The sequence below is a fragment of the Neophocaena asiaeorientalis genome, unplaced genomic scaffold, assembly GCF_003031525.2.
Source record: "Neophocaena asiaeorientalis asiaeorientalis breed wild unplaced genomic scaffold, Neophocaena_asiaeorientalis_V1.1 scaffold293, whole genome shotgun sequence".
Taxonomy (NCBI): Eukaryota; Metazoa; Chordata; class Mammalia; order Artiodactyla; family Phocoenidae; genus Neophocaena; species Neophocaena asiaeorientalis.
Window position 1 is genome coordinate 3,480,814 of NW_020173920.1, and position 7,703 is coordinate 3,488,516.

Below are 7,703 nucleotides of genomic sequence, written 5' to 3' on the forward strand. Positions count from 1 at the left end.
GAGCTGCCCCTGCCTGTGGGGGTGAGGGGAGGCTGCCACCTGTGCCCACTGTCTGGGGCTGCTGGGGACTAATGGTGTCCACGAGCACCGCCTTGGGTGGCAGCATTGTCTCCAGCACCCTCCCCTTGGAAGGATTCGCTCAGTCGGTGAGCCCTGAGGACCCATCACCTGTTGTCTATTCAGGCCTGCATCTCTGGGCCTGGGCCCCTTGGAGTATAACCCCATCTCCCAAGCAGCAGGTACCGGTCAGCTGTGCAGGGCAGGGCACTAGTGAGCAGGCACCTGCACAGGGCCCTGAGCCAGGAACCAGGCATTCACTATACCATTGGATCCTCCTCAAGGCCTCTGAGATGGGGGGGGAGAGTCCTACACCCCAATCCCACTCTGTCACCCCATGGTGTAATCTTGAGTAAGTGGCTCTTTTTCCAGGGCCTCCATCGAGGCCTCAGGCAAGAGGAGGGGGAGCGTGCAGACAAAGCCTGGCCCTGCAGGCGGGGGGGTGTGGGCTGGACTCAGCTTGCACCTGGGACTTTGCCCAGTGGTACCTCTGTCTGTGGGGACCCGCGGACGGGTACCTTCAGCCTGCACTGCCCCTCCCTTGATGGCTGGAGGCTGGGTAAGGGCTTTTTGCAACATGCTCCTGACGGTGCCTTGTTACAGAACACGTGCTGTGCTTTACACTCCACCAGGGGCCAAGGGCTGTGCAAGCAGGTGACAAGCCGGCCTGGCCCTCCCTGCCATGAGCTGCTCCGGGTGCCTCCGCTGCCCGGGGCGGTGGGCTCTGCCAGACTCCCCACTCGTGAGGCCTGTTCATTTCCTGTATTTCAAGTGGGAACTGGCTCTGCAAAGCTGCACCAAGTCTTTCTGGTGCAGGTGCAGACATGAGCAAGCAGAGGCTCTCTCAGCTTACGTAGCACCAGGCCCAGGCTGCCAGAGAGCAACCAGACACACCTGTGCAGTGCTGGGCCCAGTCTGCAGCCAGCTCTGCCCCTCCTCTCCTCTGATTCTCACAGCAGCCTTGGGAGCTAGGCAGGGTGGGGTTATTTTCTCATTTTACACAAGAGGAAGCAAACTACCCCAAGTCTCTCACCAAGAGAGGGATAGAACCGGGTGACCAAGTCAGATCTAACCTCCAGCCCGGAGCTAGTGATGCATGAAAAGCAGGGCAGATGGCACCCAGATCTAAAATAAGGAGGGGAAAAAATACCTCAATTATGTAACAGTGAGAAAGATCCGTGGGCATACGCATAGTACAACCACGGAGTGCTGCCCCATAAGCCATCTCCTCCTTCCCTCCCCCATCTCCTTCTTCCCTCCCCCAGGCTCTGGGCCCTGCTCCCTGGGAGGGGATGTGCTGGAGGAGCCCATCAGTGACCCTCCAGGAGGAAATCTGCCTGGCCTGGGCTCACACCGCCCCATCCTGGGCATTTCTGAGGGCATGCTCTAAGAGCACCAACACCTAAACCTTGGACAGAAACAGATTCTGGAGCTGTCCTCAGAGAGCTCGAGGGTCGTCGGAGCACAAGACTTGAGAATCCTCAGGTACGGAGGTGGAACAAGGAGGGCTCTGGGGACCCAGTGCTCCAATGTAGAACAAACAAGCAAACCCAGAGCATCTAAGGCCGTCCTGGTGTGTGTAGGCACCAAGGAAGGTGGTTTGTGAGGTTTATGGCTTCAGAGGTATAGGGTGAGCACATTACTGGTCAGGGCCCAGGGCCCAGGGCCTGGGATTAGGGCTTGGAGGGCTGCCAGGACTCCTGGAACCTCAGAGAAGGAAAAGGGACTCAGCCATCATCAAGCATGACTCCCAACCTCCAGGAAGCTGGCCAGGCTTTGAAGCCCTCCAGTGACAAGGATCTCCTTACTTCCTAAGATGGCATTTCCTTGGTTAGGGAAAATTTACCCAAAGACTGAGCTGAAATCTACCATCTCTGACTTAAGTCCTTTGACACTTGGCTATGACCCAGAGCTGCACAGAACACTAGGTTGGAAATGGGCAAGTCAGGTTCAGAAGCCAAGGTCCCTCATTTGACAAGGTTTCCATACTCCTCACTGTCTGAACAGAAGGTTTCAGCTGTGATTATCCCATCTCTCATTATTGATGACACACATCAGGCTGAATGGTCACCTAAGTCCCCTCAAGCAACAAGAACTTTGAGACAGAGTATAATACACTTGTAGAGATGCTGACGATTTCTTACACACATGTGCCCCCTCACAAGTAAGTGTGCTCCCAAATCATCTCTCATCTGATCCTCATAAATGGCTTATGAGTTAGGCAGGGCTACTGTTCCCACTTGACAGATAAGGAAACTGAGCCTCAGGGAAGTAGAGTCATTTGCCCAAGATCACAGAGCCAGGAAGTGGGAGAGCCAAGACAGAAATCCAGGCCTGGCCTCCATCCCTAGGGCCCCTTCCTTTACCCCAAGTCTGCTTCAGTCTCTCCATCAGGGCCCTGGAGCTGGGCTGGACCAGTCAGTCAGAGGCTGACCATGTAGCCTGTGAAGGAGTGATGGGTGGGAAGCATTAAACTCAACTTTCTTCCAGCCCACAGTTTTACAGAGAACAATGGGGAAAGGGAGGCTGAGCCTTTCCTGCATCTCACTGCAGGTGTGTCCATTGTGTCTGGATCTGCCAGTGGCCTGGGCTCTGTTGGAGGGCCTGAGGTGGAGAGAGCAGGGCCAGGAGGTATTTCCAGGGCTGTGGCTGAGGACGATCCTGGCCTCAGCATCCATGGGCATGCGTTAGAGGGGAGAGAGTGTGAATGTGGACCAACCTCCAGGGATGCTGGGGCCCAGAAACTCCTGTGCTGCTCTCTCAGTGAGAGTTAATTACTCTATAAAATGTGAGGCTGCTCCCACTTATCAAATTATAGATAAGCTTAATTACAGCTCGGCTGAGTAACCACACTGGGCGCCTTCAGAAATAGCAGTGGGCTGATTGCTCTTCTCAGCTTCAGCTGTAGCCACCTGGGTTTCAGGAGGAAATTCTGCTGCTAAACTCCGCTCTCAGGCTGCAGGAGGGACTGCACTGAGCATGCTTCTGTCCTGGCCACTTCCTGGCTGGGCTGGTTCTCAGCCAGCAAGTGCCCTGCTGAACCATCTCTGTTGCATTACTGGGGGATTTACTCTGCTGGGGCCTCTCTCTCTCTCCTACTCATGTTGTGTTCTAGCCAAAGGTTTTGGCTCATAATGTCTGACTGAAGGTGTGCAAAGTAGTGCAGGACATGCCTTAAGAGACAAGGAAAGGGGGCTTCCCTGGTGGCCCAGTGGTTGCGAATCCACCTGCCAATGCAGGGGGCACAGGTTTGATCCCTGGTCTGGGAAGATCCCACATGCCGCGGAGCAACTAAGCCTGTGCGCCACAACTACTGAGCCTGCGTTCTAGAGCCCGTGAGCCACAGCTACTGAGCCCGTGTGCCGCAACTACTGAAGCCCGTGCGCCTAGAGCCTGTGCTCTGCAACGAAGAGTAGCCCCCGTTCACCACAACTAGAGAAAGCCTGTGCACAGCAACTAAGACCCAACGCAGCCAAAAATAAATAAATAAAATAAATAAAGAGACAAGGAAAGAATATGGTGCTGGATGGGAAAACACACACTTTGTGGAGTCTCAAGAGCCCCTTCAAGGAAACAAGTGAAGAGCAGCAGGCCATTAGGGATTGGTGAGAGGTCTGTGACATTGTGAAGGGCACCATAGGCCTTCCCTGGCGGTCCAGTGGTTAAGACTCCGTGCTTCCACTGCAGGGGGTGCAAGTTCGATCCCTGGTCGGGGAACTAAGATCCCACATGCTGCAAGGTGTGGCCAAAAAATAAAAAAATAAATGAAGGGCACCATAAACATCCCTGCATACTGGCAGGATTGATGGACTTGCTCCAGTGGAAGAAACTGGCAGAAGTTTGATTTCTGGTGTGATTTCAGGGCATTTGGTGGGAATGGAGGAGCAATACTGAGGGTAATACAAGTGCCCTAGGTGTTCCCACATTCGGAGGTGCACCTGGGACCCCTGTGCTTAATAGCATCTTCTCCCTCTCCCTCTGCCCCCTTTATTATTTGAGTCTCTGCTTTGTGCCAGGTGCTGTACTGGGCACAGGGCATCCAGTGGCAGGCAGCTCACTGCTCTCCTAGGAAACTTTAACCCAGGCTGACAGATCCCATGGTTTGGGGGAGGAAGTGAAATGCTTTATTGTACCAGCAATGAATAACAGTAGTCATTTTCAATCTACACACAACCTAAATCGTCTTCTTCCCTAAATTATAGCCTCAGCGCCCCAGGTCGACTGCAGATGTGAAGGGACAGGAATGGGCAGGGGTCTTTTCCTACTTATGGAGTCACCCGACCTTCTCAAAGGAAAAATAAAAAGTGAGTGTCCCTGGAAAAACACTGCTGCGCCTTGCCCAGATGCCAACAACATGAAGTGGCCATCGAACAGTGCTATGACCACTTGCAGAATGATCAGGCAGGAGCTCTGTGACACCAGGGCTTGGGCACGTGGTCTACGGGCTGAAGGCAGAAGCAGACCATATGCTCAAGCTGAGCACAGACATGGAGGGGTAGACGCTGACTCAAGGAATGCGACAAATTGGAATTTTCGGCATTGGGGGTTGACTTTCTACGAGGTTAAGTGTACAACAAAAGAATGCAACAGAACACTAAAAAGATACTCTTGGGGAAGCTCTTGTTTTCCTGCAGCAGAGACAGAAGGGGCAAATCTGGGGGTCCCTGAGCAGGCAGCTCCTGGGGAATGGAGCCCACTGGTGATGCCCTGTTAGAGATGGAAGGAGCTCAGAGAGCCTGCAGCCAGAAGGATGGGAAAGAAACAAGACTTGCTGGAAGTTTCATTCTGGAAAAGGTTGGGTAGAAAGAACACAAGTTCTGGAGCTGGACAGACCTGACTTTGAATCCTGTTCTGCAACCTTCCGAATGCCTAATGCTGTCAAATGATCTAGTCTCTCCTAGCCTCAGTTCCTGTATGTCTGAAATGGGGTTAAGGATGGGTACCTTGCAGGGTTCCAGAGGCAGAGACAGAAATCGGGAAACACTCAAAGTTGAACCCTAGCAGCCAGAGGCCACCTTCCTGTTCACCTTGCTCCTTCCAGGGGCCTGGGGCAGAGGAGGTAATTTCTTCCTTCAGGTGCCCCTTTCTGACTGTTAAACGCAGAACAAACTCTACAGCCCTACGTCACCTCCTTTCTGGAAATCCCTGAAGAGGATGACAGGTGGATTAAGGAATTATCGGCAAAAAGGGCTTCAGCCTCAGAGCCTGGAAAACAAGTGCATCCCAGGCAAAGGAGGTATTTTCTGGAGCACAAATCCTTGAAACTGTCCAGGGGGATCAGCCTGGACAGTTTTGGCTTTGGGGAGGATGGGAAGATGGACCTGTTCCTCCTGCCTCCAGCTCTCTGTGTTTGGTTCTTCCTGTTACCTCTCAGTTATGTCTTAGCTAGGCCTGGCTTCCTCTCTGTCTCTTTTCCTATGTCTCATCCAAGTTCTGAGGCTTAAGTGCTGTCTATAATCAGGCTTCACGGGATCTGCACTAAGATTTTATTCCCAGCCTCTAGGGGTTCCCGGTCCTGTGGGGCAGGTGCGCCGTGTTCCGACCCAGGGGAGCTGGCCATCACTTGGGACATCCTGTATACAGTGGATGTACACTGTTTGTGGGAGCCCAGGGAAGGTAGAAGAGAATTCAGACTGGGCAGATTACAGGTGCTCCCTACAAGGAGATCGTGTTTCAGTGGAGCCTTGATGAGTGAAGAGGATTTTGATAGGTAGAAACAGGATGTGGGGTACTTGGCAGGGTGTTCACACTGAAGGGAACAGTGTGGGACTGGCCCAGCGTCTGGGAAGGACAGAATTCTTGAAGGGAAGGTGCAATAATTTGGCAGAGCTTGAAGACTTCTGGCCCCTGGGAATAAAAGGATGCTGGAAGGAAGGGGTGTGAGATCTTAGAGGGCAGTGTTCAGACAGACCTGACCCTCAGCACCATATCACTACAAGCTGAACCTCAAAGTCATCCAGCCTCTTGGCTCCCAAACTAACTGCATGTGAATCTCTTGGGGATCTGATTAAAAAACAGAACCGGTGCATCTGGGGCAGAGCCTAGGAACCTTATTTCTAAGAGGTGACTCCAAGGTACAGCGAGGAAAGGGACGGTGAAAGAAGAGGGGACACCACATCCTGAGTTAGTGACAGATCTGGGCCTAGAAGCTGGGTGTCCCACCCCTAGTTTGTGCTCCTCCACTGTACACATGAGGGGAGAGCCAGGGCATCTGTGACTGTGGGTTTGCCTGTGCCTTCGTAGTTACTCGCAGGGAAACTCCTGAAGCAGAAAGGGCCTGAGAGCTTGTTTTAGAAGCACCAGGGTAGGGAGATGCTGGTGAACTTTCCTCCATTTTCAGAGACCTTTGTGGGCTGAAGTGAAGGCTAGGAGGGAGAAAGAAAGATATTCCCTGAGCCCTGGCAGAGGCCAGATGGCCTGCCGGAGTGTTACCATTATCAGGAAAAGAAGGGTGGAAGGCCCCAGTGCAGATCTGTCTGTCCAGTTTGGCATTTGGATTGTGGCACTAGTTGGGGGCCCAGCCTCGCCACAATTTTCAGGTGTGCGTCCTACCATGGAAGATTCCATTAAGCTGTGCCGAGCCCACCTGCTGTGTCACTCTGCTCCCCGGAACCCCTGTTTTGCTCGGTGTTCTCTCCTTGGCCGGGAGGGGGCAGTCAGCTGCCTCACCAGTTTTCTTCCTGCCTTTAGAGCTGAGGCCTGGAAGGGCCCAGAGGTGGTTAAACAGGATAGGACTTTCTCTGACCCATGGAAGGAGGCCTGAGTTCCAGTTCCACATTCACATTGCAGACTGAGCCACTGGGGATAGGTGAGGAGAAGCAACATGCTCCCATCCCTGTTTTTTTTTAGTGCTCAGGGACCTGACTCCCAGCTGCCTAGCTCTCCTGCATAAGCCAGAGGCTTGGGGCAGGGCCTGCTACAGGTCTCTGTTATACATTCTCCCCTTCTATAGGAATATATCCACCAGTGTTTAGCTGGGCACATGGCTGCCCATAATAAAGATTACATGTCCCAGCTTCCTTTGCAGCTATAGGCGATCATGTGACTATGTTCTAGCCAATGGCACATAAGCAGACATGGTAGTACAACAGCTTTCAGGAACCTTCCTTAAGAGGTAGTTTATAAGCATCCTTTGGCTCCTTCATTCTGTCATTCTGCTGCCTGGAACTTGGAGACTGCCATCTTAGACCACGAGGTCAAGGCCATGTATGGTGTTATAAGATAGTGTCTGGATCCCAGACACTAGGGAACTATTTTCCACCCTTAATCACCTATTCAGATTTTATGTGAGAAGAAATAAACTTCTGTCTTTTCTGCATTACCACTAGTTGGGGATTCTTTCTTTGGAGGCAAACCAAATCCCAACTAATGTAGGCCGCAGCTAGAGAGAAGATGCGGGAGCCATCGCACACACATGGGGGCAGGCAGCCATGTTTGATAATAATAGTCATGAGCATTTACTGAGCACTTCCTAGTGCCAGGTTCTGAGTTAAGCACTCTATATGCATTATCCTATTTGATCCTCCTGATAATACCATGAGGCAAGATTCATAATCCCGATTTTATAGATGATCAAACTGAGGCTTACGTTTCAATACTTGCCCAGTCAGTCAGAAAGTGACAGGATTCCGAGTCAGAATCTCTTT